The sequence below is a fragment of the Eleutherodactylus coqui genome, chromosome 2 (genome assembly GCF_035609145.1).
Source record: "Eleutherodactylus coqui strain aEleCoq1 chromosome 2, aEleCoq1.hap1, whole genome shotgun sequence".
Taxonomy (NCBI): Eukaryota; Metazoa; Chordata; class Amphibia; order Anura; family Eleutherodactylidae; genus Eleutherodactylus; species Eleutherodactylus coqui.
In genome coordinates this window covers 208,231,449-208,249,581 of record NC_089838.1, presented here as the reverse complement: position 1 = coordinate 208,249,581, position 18,133 = coordinate 208,231,449, and the positions used below count along the sequence as shown (strand labels likewise).

The 18,133-nt window shown below is 44.4% G+C and overlaps 1 protein-coding gene across 4 annotated transcripts in view; it reads left to right on the top strand.

Annotated features, from left to right (window-relative positions):
* The window catches only part of INSYN1 (inhibitory synaptic factor 1), an 83,723-nt gene that overhangs the window by 26,031 nt on the left and 39,559 nt on the right, over positions 1-18,133 (top strand). The window contains exon 1 of one of the 4 annotated variants that reach the window (XM_066592358.1): positions 13,341-13,398. The exons of the other annotated variants lie outside the window; for them this stretch is intronic. The gene's annotated coding sequence lies outside the window, so the exon portion shown is untranslated. Of the gene's footprint in view, positions 1-13,340; positions 13,399-18,133 lie in introns of those variants that run through there. 4 annotated transcript variants of the gene reach the window in all.

Below are 18,133 nucleotides of genomic sequence, written 5' to 3'. Positions count from 1 at the left end.
CAGGTTTTGTTTTCCCATATTATATCTGGATAATTAAAGTCCCCCATGATAATTACTTCGTTGCGGTTTAACACCTCTTCTATCTGTCTTAGTAGTAAGGTTTCAGTTTCTTCTGTTGCTTTTGGTGGTCTATAGAAAACCCCTATCAGGATTTTGTTATTTTTATTTCCCTGTATTTCTACCCACAGAGATTCCAAGTGTTCAACTCCTACACCTATATCTTCCCGTAGCCTTGGAAATAAGTACGATTTAACGTACAGACATACCCCTCCCCCTTTCTGGTTTCCACGGTCTCTTCTGAAGAGTTTGTAACCCTGTGAATTCACTTTTCATCAAGCCATGTTTCCGTTATTTCGACTGTATCATGGTTTTATCGGCCATTCTCGCTTCAAGCTCACCCACTTTGCCGATCAAACTTCTTGCATTCATGGTCATACAATTTATAGTTTATACAGTTTTTGTTTTGTTCTTTAAATGCGTTTTGTTGCTAATGGTACTATTGGCTGATCTGTCAGTTCTAACTGTACTAACCCCTCCTCCTGCTCGTCCCTGATTCCCATTGCTTAGACCCAGGTTGCTAGCTACGCTGATTTCTCTGTTTTCCCTCCCCCCAGTCCCTAGTTTAAACACTCCTCCAGCCTTCTAGCCATCTTCCCCCCCAGCACAGCTGCACCCTCCGCATTAAGATGCAGCCCGTCCCTACGGTAGAGCCTGTAGCCGACAGCAAAGTCAGCCCAGTTCTCCAGGAACCCAAATCCCTCCTTCTTACACCAACTCTGGAGCCACTTGCTTACCTCCCTAAGATCCTGCTGCCTTTCTAGTGTGGCCTTAAGTGCAGGTAGTATTTCCGAGAAAACTACCCTGGAGGTCCTCGCCCTAAGCTTGGACCCTAAGTCCCTGATATCATTTTTGAGGGTCCTCCATTGGCCTTTAATTTGTTCATTAGTGCCAACGTGCACCATGACCGCTGGATCCTCTCCAGCCCCTCCCAGTAATCTGTCAATCCAATCCGCGATGTGTCGAACTCAAGCGCCAGGAAGACAACACGCCGTTCGACGATCCCAGTCTTTATGGCAGATTGCCCTTTCTGTCCCCCTTATAATTGAGTCCCCCACCACTAGGACCTGTCTAGCCTTCCCTTCGCTCCCCATCCCCATCTCACTGGAGCAGTCATCTCCCTGGCATTTAGAGGGCATGTCATGCTGCAGTGGTGCTGGCTCTGTAATGGCATCCCCCTCATCTGCCAACGTTGCAGACGTGTTGGGTTGTGCCAGTTCAGGACCAGTCTCCCTGGTTCTCTTCCCTCTACGCCTCCTTCTATCTGTCACCCAGCTAGCTGCCTGCTCCCCCTGCTCTTCCGTACTACCATCCACTCCCGCCTCTACCCCAGCGAGTGTCTGCTCAGTGAGCAGCAAACTCCTTTCCATATTGTCAATGGCTCTCAGTGTTGCCAGTTGCCCATTTACATCCAGGATTTGGGCTTCTAAATGTGCGACATGCACGCATCTTGCGCAACAGTATGCACCCTCGGTTGGCTGATCAAGGACCGTATACATTGCACAAGTAGCACACTGGATGGCATTGCCAGGCATGGAGCTCAACCTAATGGGGATCTACAATTTACTTGTGGAAGTAGTGAAGATAGACTTGCTCACACTCCGCTCACATGCTGCCGCCTACGCGCAACCGCTCACACGCTGCCGCCTATGCGCAACCGCTCACACGCTGCCACCTATGCACAACCGCTCATACGCTGCCGCCTATGCGCAACCGCTCACACGCTGCTGTCTATGCGCAACCGCTCACGCACTCTTTTTTTTTTCTCTCTCGCTCAATCACCCAATCCTGCTGTACTTACACCTTGCACACAGACACTTATACACTCACACTCTAATACACTCCAATACCCCCTCTCTTAGTCACTAACACACACCTAGACCCACAGGCACACACACACACACTAAGACACACACTTAGACCCACACACACTAAGACACACAGAGTACACTTATCTGCTCTGTCGGCAGCTCTTCCGCAGCTCCGGTGATGTCAGCTGCAGTCTCACCAGCAGGACCTCTCTCCTGGCGGCCGCGCTCCCTGTGCTCCTGGCACTCCGGGAACATACTCTTCCGCTTCTGCCTGCTGACCGGCCGCTCCCTCGGACTCCTGGTGGCGCCGGCTCCTGCGCTGCTCCGGTGTCCCCTGCTCCCGGCTAGCTCCCCTGCTCCTGCTTCTGGCGCCCGTTACCTGGCGTCTGACGTCACTTCCGTTGGTAAATTGCTTATGAGCGCAGGACAAAACTTTGTTCCATCTTTGAAGATGAAGAAATATTTTTTTCTAACTGATCACTGTTAAAATTCCTGAAAGTATGACATTTGTAATCTGCTAAACAGACGTCCTCTTTTGCCTCAGTATATGCATGGAATAAACTAAAATTTTTTAAAAAGAAACACTACTCACCTGTTTAAGTGTCCGTCTGTGTCCAATGCAGCTGCTGAAATCCTGTAAGCTCTTGCATTGTTCACATGACTACAGCTGCCAATCACTGGCTTCAGCGGTTATGTGCCTATCACGACTCTATGCCTGATGATGCAAATCAATGGCTCCAGCAATCCTATGCCATTTATGGGAGCATCCCTATTGAAACTAGTGATTGGCTGGCTGCACCAGGTATGCGAACAATGACCACTGTAGTAGCTTGCTGGACCAAGGTACCATTTAACAAGTAAAAATTGTGTTTTTTGAGGTTTTTTTTAGCAGGTGGGGGGTTTAGCCTCTTCCTGTCCCATAATTTGTTTTTTGAATTTTGACTAGCCAATTAGAGCTATTATGAGCTAAAACCTTCTGCACCACAGTGACAGGGTGATGACTGGTGCTAATGACTACCAACTGCCAAGGAGACCAATAACAGTACGATCACTTTGACGATCACTGTGATTGGTTAGTGTGTACATACTTGATAATCACACCACTTGGAGGTGTTTCAAAGTATCCCTACCTGCTCTACCTATCTCATTCTGTTTACAAAAGGTGGGCAGAGAGAGATTACGGTCAAAAGAGAAGTATGCTATTGACCACATACAGGGGATTGCCATACCTAGAAGAATAACTGATAGCACATTTTTTTTGTGCTTTTCTCCAGTGCCACAAGCTGAGCACAGCGTATTGGGAACTGAAATGGCATATCTGTTGAAAAATTGCAATATTCGCTAGTTTATCATTCACTGCACATTAATTTCTCGAAAACATGTGAGTCAAAATGTTCACTGCATCCTTAGATAAATAACTTGAGGGGTATAATTTTCAAAAGGTTCACTTCTCAGGGGTTTCAACTGTATTAGTATTGCGTCTTGCCGGAGGGTGGGGGGGTTCTGTTTTAGTACCTCAAGGCCTCTGCAAACCTGAAAAACACCTTAATAAAACTGGAGGCCCCAAAATTCCCAAGGTTCGCCTTCAGTTCGGAGACCTGTGTTTGAGTCCACCAGGCAAACAATGGTAGATACTTAGCAGTCACTCTGCCCTGCTTCTCAAGGAAGGACTCTAACCCCTGCAGTAGCATAGGAACATAGCCGAGAAGACTCCTGCCAAAGTAGTAAGAGACTATATTGTCACTGTCAGAAGGGGAGGGGGATTGATAGCAGCCAGAGACACTCCCGGCAGCACAAATTAGCAGTAGCATCAAGGAGAACACATAGAAGCAAACAATTACGAAATTTTTTTTTGTACTTTTGCCTCTTACTCTAAACACTGAAGATTACTTTTAGTAGGAAAATGACTCATGGGATAACTCCTTTAGGCCGCCTGCACACGAGCGGAAATCCCGCCGCGGGATTTCCCGCGGGATTTCCGCCGCTGAAAGTTTGCATAGGAGTGCATTAAAATACGCACTCCTATGCAGACGGCCGCGGTTTGGCCGCGCGAAATCTCGCGCGGCAAACAAACCGCGGCATGTCCTAATTTTCTGCGGGGCACGCACTCACCCGGCCGCCGGCTCCGGTCTGCGCATGCGCCGGCTGCGCGGCAGCCGGCACATGAAAGAGCCGGGGCCGCCAGGCGCGGGTGAGTACGCGCTCGTCCCTGCAGGCGCTCGGGTCGGATCGCGCGGCGAGAATTCTCGCTGCCGGATCCGACCCGCTCGTCTGCAGGCGGCCTTATTCCATGACAAGCACATTGGGAACTCTTTTTCATGTTTCAATTTCCTTGTTGGGCAGCATGTTCCGTCTCTGGTTAGGATGTTGCTTTGCAGCACTGCGGTCCTGGGTTCAAAACTAACCAATGAAAACAGCAGCATGGGACAGGGGCTGATTTAAGTGATGACGATCTCTGTCAAGTGCTGTGGAATAGTTATGGAGTACATAAATTAATAAAATGGCCCAGTATACTTTTACTCATATGATATGATACGGGTCCTCAAAAAATGAATCAGATGGCTCAAAGGATCTAGAGAGAGCATAAGCTCTTCATCCATCCTCAGCTCTTTCTGAGGACCTGACATATATTATCAACCAAAACTGTATTCCATCACAAAAGGTTGACTAGGGCTCATACTTCTCTGCTGTCAGGTCATCTGGGAGTCCATCATACCTGCTAGGGAGCATTCATACACAGCTATTGTACATGCTGAAAACAGCGCTGGGAAGGAATCCTTGAACGGAAACTTCACTTCTATTGCATAATGGACAGGATTTAGGTGTCTGTTTTACAAAGCTTCTATTTGTTTCTGTTTTATTTGAAGCATTGAATAACATAGTCAACTACACTATTGTATACCCCAAACTAAGCAGAAACAAACATTTCAATGCTCTAAAAATGGAACAGAAAAACTGAACTTTAACTCACTGAGGGAGATTCATCAAAACTGGTACTAAGGAAAATCTAAGTAGTTGCTAATAATGACCAACCTGATTTTATCTTTCATTTACAAAGAAACCTCTAAAAATAAGAATTCGAACCTGACCTGTTGACTTTTTTCTTTATATGCTTTGCAATATAGTTTATAGCCATTTTCTCCCAGTAAGCTACATTGAGAATATTACAGTGCTGGTTCTCACAGCAAAAGTCATGCAAGTGTTTCTATCCCCTTTACAGCAGTGTCTAAATCTAAAAAGGCACAGAAGTTTTATGACTGTGACTATATGAGTAACTTAATCAAGATATGCATACATGGCCCGAAGGAGAGACTAAAAAAGTGCCGTAGGTTTTGTTTCTTTACATACTTGATAAATTACCAGTTGAGCAACTATGGTTTTATCATAGACTGCAAAATGTACTTGCAGCCTCCTGCCTCAAGACCATCTAAGCTGGTATAAATAAAATATGGTATAGACATGAGCTTTGTGCAGATGAGCATAACATATTGTGGATGCTTACTGTAGAGTGAAGTTCCATATCACAAATCAGGTTTTCCCCTAGAAGTACTGTATTCAGTACTTTCAAGTGACCCCTTGGTCCAATATATGCCATGTGATGGAGACAGTTGCTACTTGTTTCCTTAATGCAGACTCAGCATGCATTAACCATCACAGTGCCCCACTTAAATTCCGAGATGCCATGCTTGGAATCTGTGGAATGGCAGTCCCATGTATACAGGGTGTGTATGAGGCCCTGAGAAGGGAAACAGGTCTTATTATCTGGATGGAGATACATTTAGGCCATGTTCACATGGAGTGAAATTTGCTGTGGATTGCTGGCAGCGAACATTCTTCAGCATATCCGCATAGCAAATTTTATTACGGATTTTGGTGTGGAAATCGCCCCCTCAGTAGAAGACGTGGAATCCGCAACAAAAATCCGGTACTTTAATTGACATTCTGCGGGGAAGGGGGGGGGAGGGCAGCATGTGGACAAGATTTTAAAAATCTCGTCCACTTTGCTACTACTGTAAATGCCACAGTGAGCAGAGGGTCTTCATGGAAAATGCGCAGCAAATCCACCCTGTGTGAACATAGCTTTAAAATAAGGCATATGTTGTAGGTTGCAGAATATTGGGAAGGAAGCATATTGAGTAACCTATGGGAATGAGGTTTAAAACACCCTGTATATACAGTAATGTTATTTTCCTGAATCTGCAATAAGGTAATACTAGCGTTCAATGTGTTTTACAAGGAAGAAAAACCTTAAGAATGAATGTTGAATAACTCCCTGTCTCTATCTGTACAATAGTTCAGTAGTTCACCTTCCTACAAAGCGTTAAATGACAATATGATTAATTAGTGCTTCCCAATGTACAGTTTTATCACGTTATACATCTAGAATGATTCATTTCCCTGAGCAAGGTTATAGAACACAGAACCATCCTGAATATGCAGATATGGCAGACAGACTCCAGTCGGCCAAGGACATCTCTTCACAGGACAAATGCCAACATACAACTTAATCTTGTATGTATAGTTGGAAAACTCCCGAAGCCAGAATGTTCATCAGTGACTGGAGGATGTATTTGCTAGTAAAACAGAGAGAATCGCCTTTTTTGTAGTAAAGTAACGATATTTTTTTATACACAAAAAGTCAATTTTGTAGCAAAATGTTATGAGCATTGTTATGGGAAAATCAATGGTTTCCCTCTGACTTCACTGTCTGCTCCAAATTGATTATAATGAGAAGAGCATGCATGCTAATATATGGCCAGGGACGCACACGTCTGTATCAAAGGCAATATGCTTCTGGTTTATTATTAACATTATGGTACAAATATACTCCAAATGATGCAGTAACAAAAATACACGCCCCTGGAATAATAAGAACTCATGATTAGCTTAGTTTGTAATGACTGACATATATTAACGCCTTAAGGTATATGTTACTATTAAACACGTGATTCCTAAGAAACGCAACTGATTCTGTGTTCATTGATCTAGTAGCTTCTCCCCAAATGGAGGGGGTCTAAAGCCGCTATCTGAGGACATTTTTTAAGCCTGAGAAAGCTGTGTGGGAGTATTGTATAAGTATCTCGTCTGCACATACAGTATATAATATTGGGCACGTTAACCACTTAGCTGCCAGCTATTTACTAAGAAGGCATATATATATATATATATATATATATATATATATATATATACACACACACACATACACGTGTTTGCCTAGGCTGATGTGAGAAACATATGACAAGGTATATACACCACAAAATACATATATTATTACTACAACCGCATTCAAGAGTATCAAATATATTTACTTCTTACTCTGTGATGTACTTTGCCTGTATTAATCCCTCAATGAGTAGAGTGTTTCAGTCCTAAATGACCAGATACTTTTTAGCGATTTTATGCATGTGGTTGTTTAAAGGGTTTTTCCATGCAAATACTATTGATGACCTATCTTCAGGACAGGTCATTAATAGTTGATTTGCTGGGGTCCACCAATCCTGGGCCCGGGTGCAACCGCATCCTCTGCATCCTCTATAGTTACGCCCCTGAGTAGGAGCTTTAAACTCAGTCCGTACATTTATAATGGGCAATTTCATCCCATAAGGCGACCAAAATAGGACATGTTGTAATTTTTTTTTCATGTGTGAAAAGCACGTCTGAATATCCCAGTGCAAATCAATAGAGTAAGCTGTCTGTATTACGCACATTATACGAAGCACAAATATGCCTGTGTGAATGAGCCCTTTAAACAGCCCTTTGAATGCAGCCATAATACTGATGTGGCCCTCGGTGAAAATAAGTTTTAAAACCTTGGCTTAAGGTATATGCTACAACACTTTACATAGTGGACTGAACTTGATCTACATACATTGTGTTGACATAGAAGGTGATAAAGTTTGATTTTATTCACATTTTTCAGTATGGTGTTGGGGCGCATTTGGCCATAATGACTGCAGTAATCCTCCTAGACATGCTTTCCACCAAATTCCATTAGATGTATGAAGGGATTTGCTCCTCAAACCAAGCCTCAACACTGCATGCTGTATGGCATAATGCTCGGTCATGTTGGTAGAAACATGGAGCTATACTAAAAAATTGCCAAAGGGTAGGTAATGCCACATTGCCCAATAATAGGCAGAAATACATGCCAGTCCTGGTGGCCTTCAGAAGGTCCTAAGCTGCCATGACAACTGTACAGCATCTTGCGATCTCATTATGAGGGGGCCATTCAGGACCAATGACCCAATGCTAATTGGGGCATTTAAATACCGTTGTCAGAATTGACAGCAGCGTTTAAAGAGTTAACAGACACGATTAGCATGAGTGCTAATGGCAACTGTTGCGGGCGGGTGTCAGCTGCCAGACAGCCAACACCTGCCATGTATGGACCAGGATTAAATACCACCCTGCTCCATACAAATCCCTCACTCAAAAGGCATACGTTTACATTCTTTATGGTGAATTAGTTAAAGAAAGAATTGCTTGTATATATATTTTATAAACTTTTTAAAGTTTTTCTTGCATTTTCTGTGTTTAGTGTTCCAAGGTTAGGGCTTGTTTCCACTGCCTTTAGGCTCACTCAACTATTTATTTTTCTATATTCCGTTTGAGGAGCGAAAAATGTTTCTGTTTTTTTCCCTGTTGATTTCAATGGGTTAAAAATAAACAAACAAAAAAACAACTATTTCCATTTACTTCTATTCACTACCGTTTTGTTTTATTTACGGAACAAATAGCGTAGTCAGCCGTGCTATTTGTTCCATTTGAAAAACGGAAATTAAATGGAACAGAAATAAACAAAAATATGTTTTTGTTCTTTTTTTAAACCCATTGAAATCAACGGGAAATAAGGGAATAAAACAGAAATGTTTCATTCTGTTTTTATATCTATTTATCTGCTCCTCAGAGCAAAGGAAATGGTTAACTGAGTCCAAAGGCAGTGTGAACAAATCCTAGGTGTTATCGCCAGGTAAGCTATTCCCATATAACCTTGTAGATCCAGGTCTACCAGAGCAAGAGCTTCTCTATGCCAGCGGCTCTCTGCTCTGACCCATAGAGGGGTTCTAAAGTGGAGAATCCCCCCATGATATTCTTACGCCTTAAGGCAGGGGTCCCCAACCGCCGGGCCGCGGACCGGGGCCGGGCCGTTGGGTGTTTAGCGCCGGTCCGCGGCACCGCCGGGAATTTTTACTCTAAACACAAGGCCCGCGGGCCGAATCCAGCCCGCTGCCTTGTGCTATGTGGCCCGCGGCGTGCCGACGCCGCTGACCACCGAAGCGATTACCAGCGAGGGCGCCGCAGCTCCCCGCTGGTAATCGCGCTGATGCCGGCGCACACTGACGTCTGTGCAGCCAGGATACTCTTCCCCGAGTCCCCTGCTCATTAGTTCCGCAGGAGAGGACTCGGGGAGGAAGCGTTCCGGGCTGACGTCAGGGCAAGCAGACAGAGAGCGACAGCAGGGAGGAGGTAAGTATATGGGTTGGGGGGCTGCCTATTACGGTGGGGGCTACTTATTACAGGGGAAGGGGCTGCCTATTACTGGGGGGCTGGTTATTACTGGGGGGTGGGGGCTACGTATTACAGGGGAAGGGGCTGCCTATTACTGGGGGGGGGGGGGGGGCTACTTACTACTGGGGGACCTGCTTATTACAGGGGGGACCTGCTTATTACTGGGGGGTTGCTTACTGGGGGGGAGGGCTACTTATTACAGGGGAAGGGGCTGCTTATTACTGGGGGGGGGGGCTGGTTATTACTGGGGGGGGCTACTTATTACAGGGGAAGGGGCTGCCTATTACTGGGGGGGGCTGCCTATTACGGGGGGGCTGCCTATTACTGGGGGGGGGGACCTGCTTATTACTGGAGGGGTTGCTTACTGGGGGGGCTGCTTATTACTGGGGTGGGCTGGGGGCTACTTATTACAGGGGAAGGGGCTGCTTATTACTGGGGGTGGGGCGCTGCCTATTACTGGGGGGGGGACCTGCTTATTACTGGGGGGGGGACCTGCTTATTACTGGGAGGGGACCTGCTTATTACTGGGGGGGGGCTGCTAATTACTGAGAGGTGGGGGCTGTCTATTACTGAGCGATGGGGGCTGTCTATTACTGGGGGGGGGAGATAAATTATATGCTGCCCTATGTGTGTGCTGGGGGGGGGGGGAGATTATACACTGCCCTATGTGTGTACTGCCAGGACATTCTAATGTCATAACTAAATAAGAATGCACTAAACTCCAACCCCCTTCATAACCCCGCCCCCTATAACCAAAACCCCGCCCATGTCCCGCCCAACCCTGCCGGGCCTTGTAAAAATGGTCTTGCTTGAAGCTGGTCCCTGGTGCCAAAAAGGTTGGGGACCACTGCCTTAAGGCATATAGAAATGGGTTGTCATAGTGAGACAGCCCTTTTATAATGACTGCCTGCTTTTTCCATTAACATGATGGGGAACTGTGCATAAGAAAATTGAGGGCAAACTTGAGTGTGGCAGCACCACCTAAGTACTGTATAAGAACAGCTAACACATGCTTGTCTTGGTGCCTGCACATTCAGAGGTGATAATGAATATGCCACGTTTTTATCATGGTTGTTATCACTTCAGTAAGAATGACTGCAGAAGGCTGCATAACTAACGTTATAAGACACGTACATTTCTTGGTAACCTATTTTATATTGCATTCTAGTATGAAAAATATGTCTTGTTTATGACATTCGGGAAAAAAACAATAGAGCACCAGTCAAATTTAGAATGTATTTTTATCAGCCCAAATCCCATTTAATAATCAGCACTTTTTGCAAATTACTATAAAAATGTTTGTATATTCATCGGGGTAGTGTGGAGTACCATGCTATAATGGCCATAAAACTGGTTGACAAGAAGTGGGGGTGGGGTTGACTGAAGAAAGGCATTACTAAAGAGGGAAGCCTTTTGGATTGTGTTACTATATATCAGTGTTTCCAAACTCCAGTCTTCAGCACCCCCAACAGGTCATGTTTTCAGGATATCCTATAGTAAGAACACCTGTGGCAATGTTTGAGGCACCGACAATAATAATAATAATAATCTTTATTTGTATAGCGCCAACATATTCCGCAGCGCTTACATAGACGGGGAATACAGAAACACAAAAAAAAATACAAAAATTACAGAACCACGGTTACATAGTAATCAGTTGATGGAAACAATAGGGGTGAGGGTCCTGCTCCAACGAGCTTACATACTACAAGTAATGGGGTGATACAGAAGGTAAATGGCTGGAGATGTGCACGGTATGGTGAGGTAGAGAGTGAGGGATTCTATACACATAGACAATGGTCAGACATTTGCAGTGCAGTGACTGGCACAGGGCAGAGGCGACCAACTAGTGGCTGGACAGGAAGATGAGCCTGGCTGCCGCATTCAGGATGGATTGGAGAGGGTAAAGTCTGGTGCAGGGGAGGCCGATCAGCAACGAGTTGCAATAATCGAGCCGAGAGTGGATGAGGGCAACAGTGAGCGTTTTCAGCGTGTCTACAGTGAGAAAAGAGCGGATTCTTGTGATGTTCTTGAGGTGCAGCTGACATGTTCGGGCAAGAGATTGGATGTAGGAGTAAATGATAGATCAGAGTCGAACATGACCCCAAGGCAGCGGGCATGCTGTCTGGGAGTTATGGTGGCGCCACACACTGAGATGGAGATGTCAGGATGAGGTCGGTTAGTGGAGGGTGGAAATACCAGTAGGTCAGTTTTAGAGAGGTTTAGTTTTAGGTAGAGAGAGGACATAGTGTTAGAGACAGCGGACAGACAGTCGGTGATGTTTTGGAGGAAAGGTGCAGAGATGTCACGGGAAGAGGTGTATAGCTGGGTGTTGTCAGTGTAGAGGTGGTATTGGAGGCCAAATCTCCTGGTGGTTTGAATAATTACATTACCTGTGCAATACTGAGGAAATCCTGAAAACGTGACCTGTTGGGGGTCCCTGAGAACTAGAATTGGGAAACCCTGCTATATACCACATGTGAGCTGAGATATGATGCCAGGAGAACAGCTCCCGACTGTCATGGCTTCTCATTGGATGCAATGATCAGGTGGTAGTATTTCAAAAGAAAGACCAGGACGACAGACTGCAATGCTGGATTCCTGGGGGTTGAGAATGGGTAAGTATGACTGGTTTTATTGTTTAACAGATTTGGATCGAGTTTTAACAACATCATACCACACCCAGACAACCCCTTTAAATTCAGACCATGATTATAAACATTTTTGCATTTACACTTAAAAAAATGTTAGATTCCGAAGTTGTCTGCATCTAAAGTTGCTGTATCTTGTCTGATGCCAGTGGAGATGCTGAACAACTGCTAGTAGAGAGAGAAAGTATTACTGCACTTGTTCAGCATCTCTTCTGGCAAGCAGAGAAGAAGTTGCAGCTTCAGAAGTAACCGCTCACCACACCAGAGATCTCTCCACATACCCAGTCAAGAAGAGAGAAGCAAGAGTAAGTAGATGTGACCACTTTGGATCAATTAATGAGGTGGACTGGACCTAAAGGTTCTTTAATAGAAACAGTAGGTGGCGCAACGCTAACAGCAGTCCTAAAATATCTGGAGATATTAGAAACATTTTTTAAATAAATATAAATACAAAAATGTTTAGAATAAGTGTAGCCCGTAAACTATATACTATATTTTTATGAGCCAACCCCTTTTAAGCACAGCTATGCAGAGGAACCAATAATGGCCTTGGCAACTCTTGGATTGCTACCAACCATTTGGTGAAGATGATGTGTCTGCTGTTGTTCATACTACTATTGCCTGGCTATGCTCAAGATTAGTTATTTTCCGGACCAACCGCTTTCTTATACATTTCAGCATTCTAGTTGTCTAAAGATTGACATTTTGCTCTTTATTTACACTCTTAGAGGCCTTCTTCAGGACTTTTACTATTGATGATCTATCCTCAGAATAGCCCATCAATAGTTGATCGGCTGGGGTACACCACTTGCGATCCTTGCTGATCTCTGAGCCCACTGTCAGTCTGGAGAGCATTGGAAGCAGATAGCTCTGTCAACATTGCAGTGATCTTGTTTAGTACTGCAGGCAAAGTTCTAACTGAATTTAATGGGAGCAGTGCCTCCAGTACTAAACCAGACTACTGCAATACGGACAACACTATATGCATCCCGTGTTATCCGTACTGACAGTGGTGCTGGGAATCAGCTGACCGGCGAAGATCCTGAGTGGTGAACATTTGATGCTTAAAAAACATTTTTTCTTGAAAAAGGCATAGTTTTAAAGTCAAAACGCATTGCATAATAAATTTGATGTAGTTTAAACCTACAGATTAACGAGTCTTTTGATATTCCTCTTGATCCCGAAGTGCAGGGGAGCCTTTTTACGTTTTTCTATTGATCTACACAAAAGCCCCGGTTATCCAGTAGGCTTTACTCTCCGGGACGCCTCTCCAGACGGCTGGATTCAGGACTAAAGAAGAATAATAGGCGAACATGGATACTAGGTGCTGGTGTCTTCTCTATCCAGAGAATTCCACCGAGCACCAGGTGAGTGCTTGCCAGCATCATTTCTACTATATACTTTTAATCTGAAGATAAGGCGCTGACAGTTATTCTATCTGTTCATAAACTAGGTGATAAAAGTCTGATTGGTGGAGGTCTCAGCGCTGAGATTACCCCTCCCCCATGATCAGTCTTTTGTTACTTATTCAAGGGATAGGTGATAAATAGAGATGAGCGAACCTACTCGTTTCAAATAATTACTCGATCGAGCACCATGATTTTCGAGTACTTCCGTACTCGGGTGAAAAGATTCGGGGGGTGCCGGGGGCTGGGGGGAGGTGTGGCAGAGCGGGGGGTAGCAGCAGGGAACAGGGGGGAGCCCTCTCTCTCTCCCTCTCCCCCCCACTCCCCGCTGCAACCCTCCACTCACCCACGGCGCCCCCGAATCTTTTCGCCCGAGTACGAAAGTACTCGAAAATCGCGGTGCTCGGGCGGAAAAGGGGCGTGGCCGAGTACGCTCACTCATCCCCAGTGATAAAAGTTAAATCTGGTACTGCCCCTTTAAATGTAATTAAGATTTATTCATAAGTAGAATACAAGCAGAATACCTCATAGAACAAGCTTTCATACTTCTTGGCTCACAGAGCTTTCTATACAAATAATGACTTATAATCACTGTATAAATATTGAACACACATTTGCTAAGCAGTTTATGCCAATGTTTGGCGTACACCGCTCAAAAAAAAATCTCTAAAATCATGACGGGCATCAAATTTGAGACTTTTATTGTCAGTCATCAAGTTTAAAGAGTCACCAAAAGTGGGTGTGCTTTCCAAGAAGTGGGCATGGTGTTAAAGTGTAAGGAACCTTTCATACAGGATGGAATTACGCCGCGGGACGCAGCCAACTGCGCAGCTGCAGAATTCCACACCAAAATCCACAGCCTGGCCTAATGCACACGAACGTATTTGCATTGTGGGATCTGGAGCTCTGGATCCCGCAGCAAATACAGCCCATAGGACATGCATTTGAAAAATGTATTTCCATACCCACAACTTTGATATTCCACTTGCAGGGTGGAAATCGCAGCATGTCCTATTCTAGTGAGAGCCTCACAGAGGCTCACACAGCCACGTCATTGCCGGCCTGATGGCTCTGCACTGCGCATGTGCGGCTGTGTGCTAGCCGGAACATCCGCGGTAAGCCAGGGGTCACTGCAGGGACACAGAGTCGCATCCTGCTGCGAAGATCTTGCAGTCGAAATCCCACCCGGCTGTGTGCAATTGGCCAAACTATGGATTTTGATGCAGAATTGCACATAGGTTTTAAGCCATTTTCAATTACGCATCAAAATCCGCAGGTAACATGTAGATTTTGGTGTGGAATTTACTCGGCTTACTGTGCGTCCTGCAGCCTATTCCATCCCATGGGAAAGGCCTCTTAATCATTTATTAGCAGTAAGCCTGAATATGCCACAAACTTTCTGACCTTTGAACAGCCCCAAATGTGCCAGATTTTATTAAAAGGCGTGTAATAGGCTTAGTAAACTTTAGATTACTTCCATTCACTTTTAAGCTTTGATTTGGTACCATGTGTGGCAAAAGGTAAAGAGTAATAATGAATATTCATTTACTTCAGGTCTTCCATGCACACTAGAGGCAAGTATGTGATACAATCCTGCATACTAATCAGTGAGGCCGTAGTATACCTGCTTATTCATCTTACTGACATTCCAGTTGACTAAAAAGGAGTAAAAGCAAGCAAATGCTGCAATGTTTTGTTGCTATAGTAACAAAGATGCATAAGTGACACTGATTATGCATGATTTTAAAGTTCATGGAAAAAGTAAGCATGCCAAGAATAAACTACATATGCTAGATAAGCTAATGTGAGGTGAAAAGTCAAAGCTAACTTTACTACTTCTCTAATTTTAACAATTGAACTATACAGTCTTTTCTAATGCTGGAAAATTATGATGAGTTGCTTGTTAATTTGTTGATTAGTTGGAGCACCAGCATTGTATTTGGCTGCAATTTGCTTTACTTTTGAACCGCCTGTTCATCAAAATGTTTCTTGACACCCTCCTCTGACCCCTTTCATCAAGGAGTTGTTTATATTCACAGGATTCCCTTTCACTGGATGTTTTTCTTGATAACATTATTCTTGGTATACTCTTGACACCGTAGCACGAGAAAGCGCCACAAGGTTGGCAGTTTTAAAAAAACTGGTCCTAGCTAGTCTGGAACTAATCACCATATGTTTTCTGAAGTCACTCAAATTGCTCAATTTTCCCATTCTAATGTAGATTTACGCAGTTTGTGTGGGTGTATGGTTGTTATCAAAATTATTCAACCCCCATTGCAAATTACCGTAGGTTTATTTTCCAAATTTAAAAACGTTAAAATGTCGCAAAAAAAACAAACAAGAACAATGTAAATAACACAACTAATATAACTAGTGGTTTCTCCAAATTCAACATAAAATGCCACTTTTTAATGATTATTACAGTCTCAGGAATATTCAACCCCTTCATGACAAGCATCTTCAGTACTTTGAAGAGCAGCTTTTGCTGTTATGACCTGCTAAAAACATGATAGCCAGACATCAGCTTCTGACACTGTTCCTGGGGAATCTTAGCCCATTCCTGATGGGCAATAACTTCCAGTTCCCTAATATTCTTGGGTTTGCATGCTGCATTTGTACTGTACAGAAGTTGATGTGCACATGTGTCCTGAAAGTTTCTGGATAGTCTATGTAGTTTTGTGTTTCTGTGTTTTTCCACTGTCTTCTATGTGTATGAATATGATGTGTATTGCACCTTTGCAGCAATGAATGAGTTACTGTCTGGGTTAATGCTGGGAAAGTATCTATTTGTATGTCATGTGACCTCGTTATATATATGTACATGTGGGTGCAAGGTGTGTGAGAGGAGCTTTTTGCCTGTTTCCTTTGAGAGAGAAAGAGAGCCTGGCTTGTACTCAGGCAGCTTTCGTCTGAGCACAAGAAGAGATGGAAGAGGCTGACCGGATATCCCATTAATGCCGAGAACCCCTTCTCCTCCTTACCCCTCTTTTGATGAAGTACAAGTGGAGTTTGCCCGCTGTGCGGTGAAAAGGTTGCAAAGATCCATGAGAATGGACCAGTTTCTCAAGAGTTGGTGTCTGGGACCAGGGAACCACAGTTAACTAGGGCTGTGTACGTCACCCTGTTTTTCTGGGGTTTCTTCCCTGTCGCTTCACATGTTCTGAACCTCACTGTTTTGCCGGTGGATGTAAAGAGGACTGTGGGGAATTGTTTATTTAAGTTTCTCAGTAAATGGCTTCACCGACTGTTCCTGGTTTGGCCTTTTGAATTCTATCCCGTGTGTGGACTCTTATTTATTCCCCGGAGAGATCACCGCGGAGGAAAGAACAGTGGCGTCATGAGTGACAAGAAGAATTAAGGTAGTCCATTCATGGGTTTCCCTATTTAATATAGTCTACCCATGCTCGTTGGATGTGTCCCTGGTTACCCTCTGGGTGGGAGATGGTAGAGCCACCATGGCAAGTGAATTACTCTACCCCTGCTGTCTCCTAGGCTGGGGCCTGCTCCTCGGACGCTGCAGGGCAGAGCTATATCTTGGTGTCACGAACAAGATAAGTTCTTTCTGTGCCCATCTCTTCTTGGCTGGAGTTAAGACGCCTCCGCCATTATCTTCCCAGACTGGAGAAAAAATTTCTACGCCCGTGTCTGGAGTGTGTAAGGCCCTAAATTTCCAGTCCGCTAAGCCTGCTGAAATGTTATCAGGAGGACAAGACTGTTCCCGCAGAGAAGAAAAAGTAATGCAAAGTCAAGGGGATTATCTTTCTACACCTGATGTGTATGTTGCCAGGATGCGCTATCCCCTAAGGCAAGGACTTGTAGAGTTACAGGACCCTGTAATATTGCCTGGCGTACATTTTCTAACTGTTCAAGAAATTTAAGCAGTGGAGTTATAAAATGGCGCTCAGCCTTCTTCATCAACGACTGCAGAGCCCATGAAAAGTTCCCGCCACAAACTTCCCGCCATGCTAAAGAAAAAGTAGGGGGGCCGCCCCCACCACGGAGCAACAGTCTGCAGCAGGAGACCGCTCAGAGGAGGAGTCATTGACTTCGGTGAGTTGACCTTGTTTAACCGGCGGCAGGTGGACATTTGCAGTTCAGAACCTACTGCTACTCACAGCGTGTCTACGTGGTGCTAAAAAGAGACTCCTGTACAGAGAGAGTCTTTTGCTGTTGGAACTCTGTTTTTGTTATATTCCTTTGAAAGAGATTCCCGTGGTTGTGAGACTTTCTTTTGCATATTTCTGGACTTTGTTCTTTTTATCGTTATCATAAAGGACTTTAAAGTTATTTTGTATGCATATTTTTCTATTGTTCATGCAAAGTTTATTGAAACGTTAATAATGTTTAAAGTAATGTGCAGGAGGAAAAGAAAAGTATGAAGTAAAATTTTGATTGCACTTAGAAATGTGTATGCCTGCTTAAATTACGTTTGAAATATGTGAGACATCCAGTCTAGATGCTAACCTACTAATTACCAGGCACTCCAGTGTCAGTCTGTGATTTTATCTGTCCCAGGAAAACACAGCCATGTTAACATTTTTCTCTTCAGTCAAGTTTGGCTGGGCATATATACCTCAGGTTACCACCCTGCACGAGATCTCTGGGAAGTGATGGTCATTCCACTTACCCTTTATTTTTCTAGCCTGCCAATCACCCTTTTCTATTTTATATGTGGTCGAAGTGATGTAGCTCTCAC